Raw genomic sequence first — 19,839 nt, forward strand, 5'->3', positions numbered from 1 at the left:
CCAGTCAATCGCTGCCAGAATGCAGAAGGTAGAGAGAGTGATTGCACACCAGACTACAGCAATCCGCCACTTGCATCAAGTGGCAGACACACACACCTTGCAGCTTAGAGATCTTAACCGCCACATGGAAGATCTCAACAATCGTGGCTGACGCCACAATCTGAGATTGCGGGGCCTTCCAGACTTTATCAATGCAGAACAACTGCAAACAACAGTGATTTTGTTTAACAATTTCCTTGACAAATCCCCATCTACCCATACCACCGACAATGGTCTCCATCCAAAGCCCGGCCTCATCACCCCTCTCCAGGTCTGCAGCACATCTCCAGTCCTACAAAGGCACCACAATTACGAAGAGTTTGCCGTGAACGCTAAACAGGTTCACCGGAGGTTTCTGAGTTCAGATAAGTACAGTTTTCTTTGTTTACATTTTGCCCTGTTACCACAATACCACTCGGCTCACCCATGCAAACCCGCAGCCTGAAAACGCTGCCCACCCTCACCCTGTGCCATTGCCCTTTGAAGAATTCTTCCATACATGGGAGTATTTGCACACAATGCCCTCTGAGTTTGATATATGGCTGTGGACCTGTAGTATCTCTCTGGTATTCCACCCTTGCTCCCTGATTCCAGACATCCCACCCCCCTGCAGTCTATACCGCACTGAGCGTCTTCTACGTGAACACTTCACACTTACAAAGCTGTCCAGACTGTCTGCTGTGGCTCCCTGGCTGACTCCCTTTCGATTAACTTTCCTAGGCCCATCCAAGCCAGAACCAGCTCCCCATGTGCACACGGGACCACACCGCACGGACCTGGTGAACAAGTTCTACATACGCTAACGGAAGAAAAACTGATGTCCACACCCCCCCCCCTTTTTTATACCATTCTAAAGGATAAAGAAAAACTCATAGGATGACTGATGAGATTCCCCTCTCTCACTTATGTCTATAAACATAATTCAATAACTCACAGTACCCCACCAGCCCACATGACTTTAAATTCGTCTGAGGATTACTAACTCTACTGGAGACAAGAATGATTTGTCTCACTCAACCTGCCCAATGAATTGTACCTTTGAGGCACCAAAATCACTCACTATACCCTATATGAGCCACCAGCAGGCAGCCTTTATCCAAACATATTATGGGAGATAGATATTGGGAAAAGATCCTTTTCAGTTATTCTATGAACTGTACCAAGATGACCTTAAGGGGAATATTTGGAAAACATCTGTTATGTATGTAACCTGCTCCTACAACAATTATGCATAAATGCACAGTGTACATGCATATACGAATATATCAAAGTGAAATCTCCAGGTGCTGCACAGCCTCATAGGGATCAAATATACATTTTCCATTAAACAATATTGGTTCCATACTCACCGCAAACACCAGGCAGGCATTAAACACTTGTGGATAAAACAAGTAACCTGCAGTGAACCACCCCCTTATTAGACGGTCTTAATACCCCTATGAGCACCCCCCCCCCCCCTTCACAATACGGGGTTGGAACAGTATGAAAAAGCACAGATAATTATACATCCCTATTAGGCTGGATTCACACCTATGCATTTTTTGTGCTTTTTGCATTTTGCAGATTTGCTCTACAGAACGCGTTCCATAGGAAACAATGTTAAATGGACTGCAGTGCAAATCTGCAAGCACTAAAACTGCATAGGTGTGAATCCAGCCTTAGGCTGTCAGCACGCCCACCAGTAAACCTATGGATAATAAAAGGTTATCATCCTAACTCCTACCTATACCCTACCCCGCCTGTTTTAGGGCCCACACAGAGGAGAAAGAAAGCTGATTTCCCAACTGTGCAAAAAAGGCTCACCAGAACCTGGACACAAACTTACTGACTATCCCTGTCCGAGACGATCACCTTGGGTAACCCATGTAAGCAAAAGTTCTCCCACGCAAAAATGGAAGCCAGTTCCTTAGATGTGGGCAACTTCTTAAGTAGAATACAATGAGACATTTTCGAGAACCGGTCAACCACCATAAGGATAACTGTGTTGCCCTGAGAGTTGGGTAACTCCCCAATGAAATCCATACACAGGTGGGTGCAAGGCCTCTCTCCATTGGGTGTGGGTTGTAAGAGGCCCACTGAAGGTGTTGTGGTGTCTTACTGTGAGCACACATGGAACAAGCAGCTACAAAGGCGGCTACATCAGCACGAAGACTAGGCCACTAGAATTGTTGGGAAACAGCCCAAAAGAGTTGATAATTCCCTGGGTGACCAGCAGCCTTGGGAGAAAGGTAAGTCTGGAGCAGTACAGAGACTCAGGAGAAGCATGGATCTGAGTGGCAAGAATTTGTCACCCAAAGGAAAAGTGAGACTGGTGTGAATCGTAGACAGAATATGAACGGGAGGAATCCCAGGAACAGGAATTGATTCCATCGTGGAAGTGGAGGAAAATTATCACTACACAGCGTCAGCCCTTACATTCTTAGTACCGGGTAAGAATGAGACAATGTAATTGAAACCTGACAAGAAAAGAGTCCATTGCTCCCTTCTGGGAGAGAGACGTTTAGCCTTAGAGAAGAATGTGAGATTCTTATGGTCAGTAAGAATGAGAACCGGCTCAGTGGTCCCTCGAGGAGATGTCTCCATTCTTTAAGGGCTAAAATGATCGCTAACAACTCTCTGTCCCTAATCTCGTAATTGCATTCCACAGGTGACAATTTCTTGGAAAAGTAGCCACAAGAATGCATAGCACTCTTTGAGGTAGGACGTTGAGACAGAAGGATGCCAGAAGCATCAACCTCAAGGACAAAGGGTAACGTAGGATCAGGAAGTGCCAACACAGGAGCAGAAACAAAGGCAGCCTTGAGACTCTAAAAGGCCTTAATGGACTCCGGAGACCAACTCTGTGAGTACCGTCCTTTCTGGTCATAGCAGTCAGGGGCTTGACCAGAGATGAGAAGTTACAAATAAACTTTCAATAATAATTGGCAAAGCCAAGAAAACGTTGCAGAGGACGTATACCCATGGGTCGAGGGCCACTGTAAGATTGCTGAAAGTTTCTGTGTCCATCTAAAAAGGTTATGTCATTTCCACTGCCGGTTTTTTGATGGACACAGAGAACCTTTCAGCAGTCCTACAGTGACCCATGGGTATATGTATGTGTGTGTGTGTGTGTGTGTGTGGTGGTGGTTTATCTCGACGATATCCTCATTTTTTCCAAGTCCCTAGAAAGCCACCCCACAGATGTCTGTCGTGTGCTTTAGAAGTTGAGAGAGAACAATCTCTATTGTAAATTGAAGGTTCTCTCTCAGCTTCTGAAGGACACAACAGACATCTGTGTGGTGGCTCTCTAAACCACCACACATAGCTGCAACAAATCTCGGAGGATAAATGTTGATAAATTCCTGGAAAACTGCCGGAAAATGGCATTACAAGGTCCTCTTAATGTCCTCTTCTGGTATTAAATGCAGTTTTCCATTCATCATGTGATGGGTAGGCCCGTGGAACCCAGAATCCCTTGGAGAAGTTGGGAAACTCTTGTTTCAGCTCCCCATGCACATCCTATGTCTAAGTCAACCTGTGTCCATTAGGGGCACAGGGTGACTGAGAAAATGGGGCTTGGAATACTTAAAATGGGACAGTAATATTGATCCACAATATCTCCCAGGATACATATAAAGACTATTCTTGGTTTGTTTGATTCTGAACTCAACATGTTAATTGAAAGAGCTGATCACATTGGCCTCTGTACAATGTAGGAGACAAGCTGACTCCTACTGGTGTTCCTGCTATTGTGTGAAGGTGTCCTGTGTTTATGATAATGTATAACCACTTAACAACTTCCCGCCCGACCTATAGCATATTGGCGCGGTTGCGTTATCCTGACTGGGCATCATATGATGTCCTGCAGGATAACCCTCTAGTGCAGCAATCGGGAGCGGCGTGTGTCCCTCAGACACAGCACTTCCCCGATCATGGTAAACTGCCAATGAATTTGGCTGTTTACCACGTGATCAGCTGTGTCAAAGTCAAATCCGTGCAGTGAAGGGATCGAGGAAGGCAAGTGTCCCTTGGACACAGCGCTTCCCCGAATAGGGTAAAAAGCCAATGAAATTGACTGTTTACCACATGACCGGCTGTGTCCAATCATAGCAGGTCATAAATGTAAACACAGAGGAGCAGTTACTATCTGATCTTTGCTCTCTCCTCACACACCGATCGTGTGAGGAGAGAGCAGGGATCAGTAAGTGAAATCAGTGTATATTGTCTGTATACTGTGCACAACACCCCCCTCCCCCGAATAAAGAGGACCTGTTACACAGCCCAGCCCATCAATCAGCCCATCAGCCAATTAATCAGCCCGTCTGTCAATCAGCCATCTATCAATCAATCAATCAGCCCATCTGTCAATCAATCAATCAGTTCATCTGTCAATCATCTGTCACAGGCCCACTACCATTACCGCCACACAGGCTACCAGTACTGCCATCGGTACCACCGCCAGTTCAGCAATCAGGCCCACCACTAGTACTGCCATCAGGCCCACCATCTATACCACCACACAGGCCCGCCACCAGTATAGCCATCAGTACCACCATCAGGCCACCCATTGGTACCCCCACCCATACCGCCACTACCACCCGTACCGCCATCGGTACCGCCAACACCACCCAAACCGCCACCTGTACCACCACCCATGAGAGCCAGGTATGGGCTGAAATTAAATAAATTATGTGATCAAGCCACTGGATACATCTTCACATTCCGGATCTACGAAGGCAAAAGACTCCCAGCTCCAGCCCCGTGATTGCCCCACATATATTGGAACCAGTGAGAAAATTGTCTGGGTGCTGGCATACCACCTGTTCAAAAAAGGATACCATTTATATGTTGATAACTATTATACCATCCTGCACCTTTTTCATCACCTTTATAGTAAAAAAGAAAAAACCCCGGCCTGCGGTACTTTAAAAAAGAATGGAAGGGAGTCCCACAAAATCTGTTGACAAAAAAATTGCAAAATGGAGAATAGTCATTCATGAGGAATTAGGAGGTGTTGGCCATGAAGTGGAGGGACAAGAAAGATGTCAACATCCTCTATACCATCCACAATGACACCGTGGTGGAGATCCAAAGAAGACGTGCCCCCATTGTAAAGCCCGAATGTGTTCATGACTACAATATGTACATGGGGGGGATTTAAACGATCAGATGCTACAGCCCTATTTATCAACCAGAAAGTCCTGTTATTGGGAAGAAAGTTACATTTCACATGGCCCTTTTTAATTTGTTTGCTACCAAAAGGCAACTCAAAATCAACAAATCACCTACCTCAAGTATATTGAAGATATTGTCACTGCCCTCATTTACCAACAAGGTCCAGCCCCTGGAAGCATTCGCTCTGATAGCGCGAGTCAACTTCACGATCAACACTTTCTCTCTCACATTCCCCCCACAGAATCTGGAAGAAGACGCCAAAATAAATGCTGTGTGTGCAGCAGAGGAGGAGTAATGCCGCATACACATGACCAGACTTTTTGACAGCAAAGGTCCGACGGAACGAGTCCGTCGGACAATTCTATCTTGTGTGGGCTCTATCGGACCTTTGCTTGCCAAAAATCCAGTGGACTTTAGAAATAGAACATGTTTTAAATTTTTCCGCCGGACTGAGAAATCCGTTCGTTTGTATGCTAGTATGAAGGACAAAAACCGACACTAGGGCAGCTATTGGCTACTGGCTATGAACTTCCGTATTCTAGTCCAGTCATACGTCATCACGTTCGAATCCGTCGGACTTTGGTGTGATTGTGTGTAGCCAAGTCTGTTCATTGGGAAAGTCCGTCGGAACTCCGTCGAAAGTCCGTCGGAAAGACCGTAGGACCTAGTCCCTCGAAAAGTCCGGTCGTGTGTACGCGGCATAAGAAGAGATACCAGCTATTATCATCCCCAATGTCCCTCCCAACCTGGCCTGTGCATTGGAGATTGCTTCAAAAATTATCATAGATCCATCCAATATTAGTTCCCCTTATTATTAACAGATTGCCATTTCCCCATTTGCCTGCTACCATGTTAATGAACTGACCCTGGCCTGTTTACCGACAATGTCTTTGCTTGCCGATTTAAACCACATTTCTGGCTTCCACATGCACCAACCTCAGCCTGTTTACTGATGATGCCTCTGCCTGCTGATTTAAACCATGTTTCTGACTTCGTGCACCGACCTTGGCCTGTTAATCAACCATGTTTTTGCCTGCCACTTGGACTGATCTTTTGGCCATCTACTTTAGTACACAGGGGTCTCACACATGTGAGGGGCTTCAGAATTATTATTATTATTATACAGGATTTATATAGCGCCAACAGTTTGCGCAGTGCTTTAAATCCTGAGGGCCGACAGTACACTTACAATACAAATCAATACAGGAGGGACTAGAGGGCCCTGCTTGTTAGAGCTTACAATCTAGAAGGGAGGGTCAAGTTGAAACAAAAGGTAATAACTGTGGGGGATGAGTTGATGGAGAAAATGAAAATACAGCTGTTAGGGGTGGGTAGGGTAGGCTTCTCAGAAGAGAAGGGTTTGCAGGGATCGTCTAAAAGCTAATAAAGTAGGAAATAGGCGGACAGATTGGGGTAGGGCATTCCATAGGATTGGAGAGGCTTTGGAAAAGTCCTGGAGGCGAGCATCTGAGGAGGTGATGAGGGAGCTAGAGAGCAGGAGGTCTTGAGAGGAACTAAGAGAATGAGTAGGTTGGTATTTAGAGACTAAGCTAGTGATGTAGCTGGGGGCGAAATTGTGGATGGCTTTGTACGTAGTTGTTAGTAATTTGAATTGAATTCTTTGGCCGAGCGGAAGCCAGTGGAGGGATTGACAGAGAGGAGTAGCAGACACAGAGCGACTGGTAAGGTGGATGAGTCTGGCAGCAGCATTCATGATGGATTGAAGAGGTGATAGACTATGTACAGGTAAGCCAATGAGAAGAGAGTTGCAGTAGTCGAGGCGAGAGATGACCAGCGAATGAATTAAGAGCTTTGTTGTATCATTGGTTAGAAAGGGGCGTATTTTGGAGATGTTGCGGAGGTTGAGGCGGCAGGATTTGGACAGTGATTGGATGTGTTGCTTGAAGGAAAGTTCAGAGTCCAGGACTACACCTCGAACCTTGGCATGTGGGGATGGGCTTATGGTTGTGCCATCAATTTTGACAGTGAGATCAGGGTAAGGAGCATATGGGGAGGAAAAATTATAAGTTCGGTTTTGGGTAGATTGAGTTTGAGGAAGTGGTGTGACATCCAGACTGATATGTCTGTTAGTAAATTAGTGATATGTGAGGAGACAGAGGGAGTGAGCTGAGGGGTAGAGAAATAGATTTAGATGTCGTCAGCATAGATGTGGTATTGGAAGCCATGGGAGGCTTCAGTTGACCCAGGGAGGAGGTGTAGATTGAAAATAGGAGAGGTCCAAGAACAGAACCTTGGGGGACCCCAACAGAGAAAGGAAGAGGAGAGGAGGAAGTAGAGTTGTAAGAAACGCTAAAGGTGCAGTTGGATAAGTAGGAAGAGAACCAGCGAAGAGTACAGTCACGAAGACCAAAGGTGTGGAATTTTGTGAGGAGGAGGGGGTGGTCAACTGTATCAAAGGCAGCAGAGAGGTCCAGGAGTAGGAGTACAGAATAATGTTGATTGGTTTTGGCCGTTAGTAGATCGTTTGTTAGTTTTAGGAGAGCAGTTTCTGTGGAGTGTTGAGGACGAAATCCAGACTGAAGAGGATCAAGAAGGCTATTATCAGCGAGGTGGACGCTCAGTCGGTTGTAGACCAGACGTTCGAGGAGTTTGGATAAGGAGATGGGGTGTAGGTTGTTAGGATTGGATGGGTCCAGCGAGGGCTTTTTAAGTATGGGTCTGACAAGTGCATGTTTTAGAGAGTTGGGGAAGGTGCAAAGAAGAGGGGCATAGATTCAAGATGTGGGTTAGAGAGTGTAGCATAGAGCCAGAAGGTGAACGTAGCATTTTTGAGAGAACAGAATCCAGAGGGCAGGTGGTAAGGTGGACATTACCAAGTAGTTTAGCAACCTCATCTATAGTGGTGGGGTTGAAAGAGGGAAGTAATGATTGTGCCTGTGGGCATGAAGTGTAAATCGCGGAGTAGAGATCTCCGCCGAATTATATCAATCTTCTGTTTGAAGTGATTGGCAATCTCCTGGGCAGTGAGTGAGTTGGCTGGGGGCTTGGGGATGGGATGATAAGTTTCTAATGAGAGAGATAAAATAGGTCTGCTAGGCAGAGAGTAGGCTGGAATTGTATTTCTGGAGGGCAGATTTGTATTGGTTGAAATTTCTCTGAGACTTGGTCTTATGCCACATGCACTCATGAGCATGACTATGTTTTTTCAGACTTCTAGTAACATCTGTTTGCCAAGATTGAAGGGGTCGGGGCTTGATTCTGTGTGTAGTGAGGGGAGCCAGTGAGGCTAGAAGTGAAGCGTTGTAGACAGAAGTGGCTAGGTTGGTGCAGAGTAGAAAAGATAAGGGTTGAGATGATGTAGGTTTCTGCGGGTAACTTTAAGGTGGTTGGAGGGAGAGGAGGAGAGGGAGAGATTGAAGCTAATAAGGTAGTGATCAGAGAGAGGGAATGGATAATTAGAGAGGTTGCATGGAGTGCAAAGGTGAGAGAAAGTGAGGTCAAGGACATTGCCTTCGGAATGAGTAGGAGCATGTATCCACTGCTTCAGGTCAAAGGAGGAGGTTAGGCTGAGAAGTGTGGAAGGGGCGTTAGTGTGTTAGTATTAATAGGGATGGTGAAGTCCCTGAGAATGATTGTGGGGATTTCAGAAGAAAGAAAGTAGGGTAGCCAGACAGAGAAGTCATCAAGAAATGTTGATACTGGTCCAGGGGGCCTGTACGTCACGACTATCCTTAGAGAAATTGGAGTGAAAAGACAAATGCAGTGTGCTTCGAAAGAGGAGAGTGATAGAGAGGGAGGTGGCTGAAGTACCTGAAAGGTGCTATCTGGGGCTAGAAGGATTCCGACACCTCCTCCCTTACGTTCCATTGGATCTGGGGGAATGAGTCCAAAGAAGACCACCATGGGATAGGGCAGCAGAAGACGCAGTGTCGGATTTGTGGAGCCAGGTTTCGGTAACGGCGAGTAGGTTAAATGAGTTGGCGATACAGATGTCATGGAGAGAGGTAAGTTTGTTGCAGACAGAGTGGGAGTTCCAAAGGGCACAAGAGAAAGGGTGTCTGGTCTTGGGAAGAATAGAAATGGGAACTAAATTGTGTTGATTGCGGCTGCTGCCAGAGGGTGCAGGGTTATGGGTGCATGGGGTACAGTTTAATGATGGAGGCCCAGGGTTTGGGGATATATCTCCAGAGGTTAGGAGAAGCAGGAGGGTGAGGGAGGTAATATGGGAGTGAGATTTATATGAAGGGACATACCCCAGGGTCTTGGAAATTTGTAGTGTGTGTGGATTTAGAATTAGCAGGAGTTGGTGGGTGCAGTAATAAGGAGAGGACAGAAGTGAGGGTGCTATATATTTGCTGTGGGGGGTAGAAGAGGGGTGAAGGAGAGGTAGTTTTAGGATAGAGGACAGAGCTGTCAAAAGGAGTGGTAGAGAGTGCATGTTACAAGGAGAAAGAGCTAAAGGGGTAAACAAGGTCATCTGATGTCTGTGTGGTGTTTTTCAAAGTATTTTCTTGTGTCCCTTTGCTTTGTGCATTCGCTGAAGTGCAGAGTCAGAAGTGCTTCCACTTATAGAAATCGCCACTTTGAGAAAGAGCCCCAGTTGCAAATGTGCCCCCTGCTATAGCTTCACCCAAAAGAAGCTTATCTTTATACTGATAGGTTGGGGTGTGGGTGGATTTCAATTATCACTCAGGAGGTAATAAAGCTTGGCTGGTTGACAGGGCAAAATTCTAACTTCAGAAACAGACTAGCAAGAGGGCACTAAAGTTAGACGGGCCATAATTTTGGGTAAGACAAGGGAGATAATAAAGTATTGTAATGTGGACAGGTCTACAGACTGTTGAGCAAAAATAACATACCAGCATTTTTAAAGACACACATGAAAAGCAGTTAGCAGTGTTTCAGTTTTTTTGTGGAGATGGTTCAGTTAGCACATACCAGCATTTTTAAAGACACACATGAAAAGCAGATAGCAGTGTTTCAGTTTTTGGGTGGAGATGGTTCAGTTAGCACATACCAGCATTTTTAAAGACACACATGAAAAGCAGATAGCAGTGTTTCAGTTTTTGGGTGGAGATGGTTCAGTTAGCATATACCAGCATTTATAAAGACCCACATGAAAAGCAGATAGCAGTGTTTCAGTTTTTGGGTGGAGATGGTTCAGAATAGCGTTCTGAGTAGAGAAAAAACTGTTTTTCATTTTCTATGCTCCCAGAACAGAGTCTGGTTGCGCGGAAGCTTCAAAGCGATTTGGGTGGGAGAAGCTTCTACCCCGTCCCCCTGGCCCTAAGCTTGATGGTCCTTCCTGCTGCCTGGACCAATACTTTGGCTGTGCTGACCATATTGCTGCCTGTAATGACCCATGACATTATGGACCATGTTTCGTATAAATGTTGGCACAAATTTATGAAGAAAATTACTTTCCAGCAGCTGCTGGGAGTTTGTGATGTAATTTCCTGCCTGACGGAAGTGAGGCGTGGAATGCACGGAAGTACACAGGGGAAAGCACACTTATACAGCAGTCCTTACATACACAGCTGGAACAGCTTTGTGCCGGGATAGGACACAATAATATGTGAGTGCAATATTTTTTATAATTTTAAAATAAATGCAGTTTAAATTTGCTACACCTTGATGGCAATTCATTTTTTCCTGAGAATGGGATACACATCTGCCTAATATACCATCTGGAGTGAGTGCAAAGAGATCCAGGGCTTGGAGTGGTTACCCAACCAATATACCAAAGGCGCAAATTCACCTGTAGGGATGAGCTTCGTGTTCGAGTCGAACGTACGTTCGACTCGAACATTGGCTGTTCGGCCGTTCGGCGAATTCCGAACGTTTGGGCCGTTCGCGTCAAAATTCGAGTGACTGCCTGTGTAGTGCACGCCCCACACTATATAAGGCCGCCTTTGAGGCGGCCTCGTGTAGTGTGTTACTTAGCATCTGAAGCAGTGGGTGTTCTGTGTACCTTCAACACAGTACACACCAATCGTTTTTGGCTGATTTCCTATCTTGCTGCTGTGTAGTGGTTGTTGTCTGTGCCCTGACTGCAGTATACACCACTATATTCACCTCACCTATATAGCTAGTGATCTAGCTTTAACCACTTAACAACTGCCCATTGCCGATTAACGGCTTCAGGGGGGTTGTTCAACTCTGAGAGGCCGTTAATTAACGGCCTCCCAGAATTCTGCTCTCGCGTGCCCCGAGGTGTGCGCACTTGAGAGCATCCGTGACCGCCGGGTCGCATCACGGATCACGGTAAACGGCCGCTCATAGCGGCCGTTTACCACGTGATTGCTCCGTCAAATGACGGAGTGATCACTTGGAAACAAACCGGCGTCATGTTATGACGCCTGTTCCTCCCTCCCCTCTCTGTACCGATCGGTACAGCGGAGGGGAAAGAGATCGGTGTCAGCAGCGATGTGGGCTGCATCTGCAGTGCCCACATCGCTGCTCACCGAATTTAACCCCTCAATTCCCTGCCAATACTCTGCAATACCAGTGCATACTCTGCAGTACCCTGCCATTACTCTGCAGTACCCCGCCATTACTCTGCAGTGCAGTACCCCGCCATTACTCTGCAGTGCAGTACCCTGCCATTACTCTGCAGTGCAGTACCCTTCCATTACTCTGCAGTACCCCCCATTACTCTGCAGTAACCCCCATTACTCTGCAGTACCCCCCAATACTCTGCAGTACCCGCCATTACTCTGCAGTACCCGCCATTACTCTGCAGTACCCCCAATACTCTGCAGTACCCTGCCATTACTCTGCAGTGCAGTACCCTGCCATTACTCTGCAGTACCCCCCATTACTCTGCAGTAACCCCCATTACTCTGCAGTACCCCCCAATACTCTGCAGTACCCGCCATTACTCTGCAGTACCCCCAATACTCTGCAGTACCCTGCCATTACTCTGTAGTACCCCCCAATACTCTGCAGTACCCTGCTATTACTCTGTAGTACCCCGCCAATACCCCGCCAATACTCTGTAATACCCTGCCATAAATTGCCATACCCATCCATACTCAGAGATACCCAGCCATACTCGGTGATACCCTGAAATACCCAGCCATAGACGCCCCCCACCCCTCACCGCCCTCCGGTGCTTCTACCAACTCGCCAGTACGATCAAAGCCAGAATCTTTTTTTTATTTTTTATTTCAGGCTTCCCAGCCTAGAGGTGAGATGTGGGGTCATATTGACCCCCCAGATTTCACTGTAAAGAGGACCTGTCACCCCATATTCCTATTACAAGGGATGTTTACATTTCTTGTAATAGGAATAAAAGTGATCAAAAATATATTTTTGGGGAAAAAAATGTCAAACTAAAATAAATAAAGTAAAATGAACAATAAAAAAATAAAATAAAAATTAAAGCGCCCATGTCCCCATGTGCTCGCATGTGCCACACATGTGAGGTATCGCCGAGAATGTTAGAGCGAGAGCAATAATTCTAGTCCTAGACCTCCTCTGCAACTCAAAACATGTAACCAGTAAAAAAAAAATTAAAGCGTCGCCTATGGGGATTTTTTAAGTAGCGACGTTTGGCGCCATTCCATGGGCATGTGCAATTTTGAAGAGTGACATGTTTGATATCTATTTACTCAGCATAACTTCATCTTTCACTTTATGCAAACATTGGGCTAACAAGTGGTTAATAATAGAGCTTGCAGTCAGTAGTGTTAGGAGATAGTGCGTGCTGTCTGCGTGCTCTGTACCCAGTACATACCGCTATAATATAGGGCAGGCCCCTACTTTCAAACATCCAACTTACAAACATCTCCTACTTGCAAACGCAAGGAGACAGCAGCAAGTGAGATGAAAAAAGATGGACGACAAAACAAATTATACAGGGGTGATAACCTTTCCCTATGTTTTCCAAAAAGCTTAAAGATAGTTTTTTTGACTGGAGCTACACTTTAAAAATGTACCGGTTGAAAATGACAAACAGATTCAACTTAACACAACAAACCTACACAGTCCCTGTCTTGTTTGCACCGCCTGTATACTGCTGTTCTGAGTATATAGGGCCTGGGGGCCACACGCATTTCCTTTTTTTAATATGGGTACGGGGTTCCCCTTAATATGCGTACAAGACCCAAATAGGCTGGTAATGGGCAGGGAGGGCTACCCATGCCATGTTTCTCAATGATTTTCAACCATATTGCAGGAACCAGATATAACATTAAAACCGCAAGCAGTTTTAAATGGTGTTATTTCCGTTTAATGTCATTTTGTGCAGGGACTGTTGTAAACACGGGAAACATGTGGCACTTCACAGGCATACTACAGACACCCCCCAGGCACCATATTTAAAGGAATATTTCACTTTTTTTTTTCACTTTAATCGTCATTAAAATCAGTGCTCCCGCCAAAACGGCAGTTTTTAAAACTTTTTTTTGCAGTGACCCATGTCCCCTGAGGCAGGAGGCAGGTCCCCAAACCCTTTTTAGGACACTATCTTGCATATTAGCCATTAAAATTAGCACTTTCCAATTCGAACGTTCGAGTCCCATAGACTTCAATGGGGTTCTAACGTTCGTATCGAACGCGGGGGTCGTTCCCAAGTTCTGGTGCGAACCGAACCGGGGGGTGTTCGGCTCATCCCTATTCACCTGTTTTTGGTGAGTGGCCAATTTATAAGTGGTGGTGGAATCACAATTAAGGGTGATACTTAGCTGCACTATTAAGCAACAGGAAAAGGAGGCTGACCACTCACTGGGGCTATCCAGATTGCGATACATCAGCCACTTGGAAACACCTATGAGATTGTTTTGTTTGATTTTTTTTTCATGTGATTTAATTGTTTTTTCACAATATTTTTTTCACAGTAGTAGTGATATAAAGCACATGATTTTTTGAAAGGTTGTTTTCACCATGTCTTCATTAAAACTGTTTGGGATTTTTGTATTTATATGTTGGCTTGCATGACATATATACAGAGGGTTTAAAGTGGTAGTAAACCCGCACATTTTTTTTTTTTTAAACCTGCAAAGCAAAAGGCATAATGAGCTAGTATGCACCGCATACTAGCTCATTATGAAATACTTACCTTAGAACGAGGCCCCGACATCTGGCCCGATCCACGCTGAGGGAGCTGACATGCTCCCTCGGCGTTTCTTCCGGGTATCGCGGCTCCGGCGCTGTGAGTGGCCGGAGCCGCGATATCGTCACTCCCGCGCATGCGCGCGGGAGATTTCATTCCGGCCGGCCGGCCACTGCCGGATTTTCAAGCCGAGAATCCCCTTGTGTGCATGCGCCGCTGCAGTCAGCGGCGCATACCGAGGGGAATATCTCCTAAACTGTACAGGTTTAGGAGATATTTTTTTTACCTACAGGTAAGCCTTATTATAGGCTTTCCTGTAGGTAAAAGTTTAAAAATTGAGTATACAACCACTTTAAGGTTTATAACAAGGCACTGTGGTATTAATATTTGATACTAAGGTTTATGGTTTCAATTAGAAGTGGTGGTATATAATAACAGGAATATCACATTCTTGCACATAGAAGAACATTTTAGTTGGCGCAGTCCATTTATATATATTTGTTTTTCACAGCTCACTCACTAGTAGAGCAGGCTTGTTTTGACTGCAGCAGACAACGTCCAATTTGGTACCAGGCATAGGTGTGGGTGCATATATGCACACACATCTGTTTGGCTGGTTTTAACTCTAAATATATATTTTTCTAATAATAATATTTTGCGCCAGTACCCTTATATAGATATATTCAGGCTGTAATTGACTGCAAAGTATTTGTAACCAAGTATTAAAAAGTGAAAGTTTGATGGATGATTGTTAATCTGTCCCATTACTTTTGGTCCCTTAAAAAGTGGGAAGGACATATACAAACTGTTGTAATTCCTACACCGTTGATCCCCCTGATTTGGATCTAAATACCCTCAAATTAAAGCTGAACGTCTGCAGTTAAAGCACATATTGTTTGTTTCATTTCAAATCCATTGTGGTGGTGTATAGAGCTAAACAGATTAGAATTGTGCCGATGTCCCAATATTTATGGACCTGACTGTACATATGTGTTGAAGAATATCGATCAAGAATTTGAAAGAAGAAGGTGAAAAAAGAGGCCTGCGCTACATTAGGTTCACACATATTTTCTATAGTTATCTTCCGTCCAGCTATTGACCATTTGATTATGAGGAATCTGCTATCTGGGTCCCTGTAAATATGTTGGACCTCTAAGGGGAATGTGTTGTGTAACAATATTGCAACCCCTCTACATTTGCATTTGTATCTGGTAAAGAAGGCTTGTTTGTACGACCTATGAAAAAAGGTAGGATGATTATTTACGGCAAAATGGGTTTACTGTATCAAGATAATTTGGGCTCCTCATTTTTTATAGGTGGTAAAGGCTTTTTTCCGTTTGTGGGGAGAATTAAAGCCATGCACATTATGTGATATACATGTAATCACCATTTGTGAAATGATATCCAAGCAGGCTCACCTGAAAGGTATAGAGGTAATTTCAGTGTATCATCAGAATTCTCCAAAACAAGGGAAATGCAGGGGAGGCATACCTTACCGAATATACCGTGGACAAACCATTACAATGTATGCTGAGATTGATATGCTTTGATAACTGAAAAAACAAAAACTTGAATTGAAAATAAACAATCAAAATAATAACAGAAAAAAAAGCCAGCCTAATGATTCTGAGCTGGTCAAACATGGGGTCAGGTTGGCAATAGCAAAAACCTGAAACTGAGAAATTAACTATGTAAGGGGCAAAAACGCCCCTAACTCCAGAGGTCCTATCCAGACTTCCAGAAGAAGTCCAGATATGAGTAGAGTGGGGTGGCATGGCAACAGCATCCACTGAACTAGCCTACAACAATTGAACATTATGTATAGGAGACAGAAAGCAAAACATTGCAGTCTGTGTCCATGTCAGGGGCCCAGAGGCCAGATACTGTTGCCAAAATGAAGGCAGTCCCTGGGTATCCATCAGCATGGATTTTGGTAGGTAGTTGTTGTTGTTTTTTTTTTTTTTTTTTTAGGTGGACACAACAACAAAGATATATCTCGTAAGGTGATCTGGGGGAATATTCAGGCATCTCAGGATCAACTAAAAATATCCAGATTCATCAGAGTCTTAAAATGGCTGAATGGTCATCAGGTCAGGAAAAAATATATGGTGGACTTGTTGAAATAAGTTGTGCAGATAAGTTACCAAAAACGGGCATTAGGTGGAGATCTAGCCAAAAAGATCAGCAGAAAATGTTAAGCAGGCACACAGTGTTATAATGGAGTCAACCTGCTACAGCACAGTCAGCAGAGGTTGTGACCAATGTCCTGTCTAACGTGTCTCCTCTCGCGTATTGGAGAAGGCGTGCGCTAGATAGGCATTGTTCTGGGGGTGTAAGGTTGGCGAGGGAGGGATTCTTCATCCAAAAGGCCCAACTTCACTTAAATTTCTTGCCCTTCCAAAAGTGTGGTTGCAGTGTATGTGGTTCCATTATGGGGGACCGAAAGTTTAAAGGGGAAGCCCCATCTGTAACGGATGTGTGCTGTAACTAACACTGTGGTTACCTCCTTCATCTTGTCTATCCAGGGTTGCTGTAAAGATGTCAGGATAAATTTGCAAAGGGTTGCCATCCAGGGTGATAGAATGAGAGTTGTGAGCAGCCCTAAGGATTGCCTCCTTGATAAGGAAATCTTTTAGGCATAGAACAATATCTCTAGGGGGTTTGTCAGGGATGGGGTTTTGAGCGCAAAGCCCGGTGAATGCGATCACAAGTGAAGGACTCAGGTTCATGGTCCGGAAGCAGGGGTTGAAACAGCTTAGGCATGGCAGGGATCAGGTCCGTGTTAGTTTCAGGGACTCCCCTAATCCTGAGATTGTTTCTGTGATTACAATTGTCGAGATCTTCGACCTGAGATTGTAATTGTGTGACCATCGCAGTAAGGCCGCGTACACACGGGCGGACTGTTCGCCCAACCTTGTCCGCTGAACAGTGTTTGGGCGGACAGTCCGCCCGTGTGTGGGCTTTCAGCGGACAGTTTCAGCAGACAGTTGGACGGACAAAGTCTTTCGGAAATTCCGAAAAACTGTCCGCTGAAACTGTGTTTGAGCGAACAGTCCGCCCGTGTGTAGGCTACTTTCGAAATGAGCAAACTGTTCCCGCTCGGAAAGTCTGCCCATTTCGAGCGCGTGTACAGGTAGGCGGGGCCCGCGAAGGAGACGTCGCGGGCTCCGCCGCCTGGAATGGGCTTAAAGGGGAACCCCAACGCCGAAAAAAATCGGCGTGGGGGTTCCCCCAAAGTCCACACCAGACCCTTGTCCGAGCACGCTACCCGGCCGGCCAGGAAAGGGGGGCGAGCGAGCGCGCCCCCCCTCCTGAGCCGTACCAGGCCGCGTGCCCTCAACATGGGGGGTGCCTTGGGGAAGGGGGGGCCGCGCGGCCCCCCCACCCCAAAGCACCTTGTCCCCATGTTGATGAGGACAAGGGCCTCTTCCCGACAACCCTGGCCGTTGGTTGTCGGGGTCTGCAGGCGGGGGGCTTATCGGAATCCGGGAGCCCCCTTTAAGAAGGGGGCCCCCGGATACCGGCCCCCCACCCTATGTGAATGAGTATGGGGTACAATGTACCCCTACCCATTCACCTGTGAAATAAAGTACAAAAAAAAACACAACACAGGGAAAAAATATTTTATTGCACAGCTCCGGGGGTCTTCCGTCTTCGGGGGTCTTCTCGCCGGACTCCTCCGCTATCTGTGTGTAGCTCTTTTACTAGCGGAGGAGTCCGGCTTTTTTCCTCCCCGCCGCCGGCCTCTTCTCCCGACTTCGGGGGTCTTGTCCCCCTCTTCGGTTCTTCTGCCGGGCCACCGCGCCTTCTTGTAGCTCTTTTGCAGGCGGTGGCCCGGTCTTCTGTCGCCGCTGCCTTCCGTTCTTCTGTCGCCGCCTTCGGTTCTTCTGCCGGGCCACCGCGCCTTCTTGTAGCTCTTTTACAGGCGGTGGCCCGGTCTTCTGTCGCCGCTGTCGCTGTCGCCGCCTTCCGTTCTTGTTCTTCTTCTTGTTCTTCTTGTTCTTCTCCAGGAGATGTTGACACGTCGCTCTCTCCGGCCGGAATGCCAGAGCCGCGCTGTGCGGTCACTTATATAGTGACAATGGGGCGGTGTCACATGGTATATGTCACATGGGTTGGTCACATGGGTTGATGTCACATGGGGACTATGACATCGTAAGGGGGCGGGGTCACCATGTGACCAACCCATGTGACATATACCATGTGACACCGCCCCATTGTCACTATATAAGTGGCAGCGGAGCGTGTCCCTGGCATTCCGGCCGGAGAGCTCGTCGAGTCAACATCTCCAGGAGAAGAAGAAGAAGAAGAAGAACAAGAAGAAGAACAAGAACGGAAGGCGGCGGCGGCGACAGAAGACCGGGCCACCGCCTGTAAAAGAGCTACAAGAAGGCGCGGTGGCCCGGCAGAAGAACCGAAGAGGGGGACAAGACCCCCGAAGTCGGGAGAAGAGGCCGGCGGCGGGGAGGAAGAAAGCCGGACTCCTCCGCTAGCAAAAGAGCTACACACAGATAGCGGAGGAGTCCGGCGAGAAGACCCCCGAAGACGGAAGACCCCCGGAGCTGTGCAATAAAATATTTTTTCCCTGTGTTGTGTTTTTTTTTGTACTTTATTTCACAGGTGAATGGGTAGGGGTACATTGTACCCCATACTCATTCACATAGGGTGGGGGGCCGGTATCCGGGGGCCCCCTTCTTAAAGGGGGCTCCCGGATTCCGATAAGCCCCCCGCCCGCAGACCCCGACAACCAACGGCCAGGGTTGTCGGGAAGAGGCCCTTGTCCTCATCAACATGGGGACAAGGTGCTTTGGGGTGGGGGGGCCGCGCGGCCCCCCCTTCCCCAAGGCACCCCCCATGTTGAGGGCACGCGGCCTGGTACGGCTCAGGAGGGGGGGCGCGCTCGCTCGCCCCCCTTTCCTGGCCGGCCGGGTAGCGTGCTCGGACAAGGGTCTGGTGTGGACTTTGGGGGAACCCCCACGCCGATTTTTTTCGGCGTTGGGGTTCCCCTTTAAGCCCATTCCAGGCGGCGGAGCCCGCGACGTCTCCTTCGCGGGCCCCGCCTACCTGTACACGCGCTCGAAATGGGCGGATTTGCCTCCGCCTTACGTGGGCGAGTCCGTTCATTTCAAAAGTTGAGCGGACTGTTTGGCAAACAGTTCGCTGAAACAGTCCGCTCGTGTGTGGGCAAGTCCGCTCATGCAAATTTTGAGCGGACTGTTTGCCGAAACTGTTTGACGAACAAGGTTGGGCAAACAGTCCGCGCGTGTGTACGCGGCCTAAGAGATTCATATTCCCTGGAAAGGTCTTTGTGAGCAATACTGAGTTTGTCATGTTTGGTTTCTAAACGATCGGTGCGGGTTCCCAGAGCTGTTATCTCTTGTGTCAGGGTGTTTGTGCTTTTATGCAGCTCAATCTGAAATTTGGATGCTATTTTGCTGTATATGGATTCCAGACTCTTGTCTAAATCCTTCTTTGCAAGGGGGGCAGAGTACTCACTGTCTTGAAGCGGTGCGAGACATCCTGTGTGAGCTGTGGAAAAGGAGAGGCATCTTGGGACATGCCGAATCGTTTCTGTGACTGCAGTATGTAATTGGTTAGAGACCTCTGCACAGTCCCCCTCTTCTTCTGCT

The sequence above is a fragment of the Lithobates pipiens genome, unplaced genomic scaffold, assembly GCF_037356315.1.
Source record: "Lithobates pipiens isolate NorthernLeopardFrog02 unplaced genomic scaffold, aLitPip1_a1.2 Scaffold_3, whole genome shotgun sequence".
Taxonomy (NCBI): domain Eukaryota; kingdom Metazoa; phylum Chordata; class Amphibia; order Anura; family Ranidae; genus Lithobates; species Lithobates pipiens.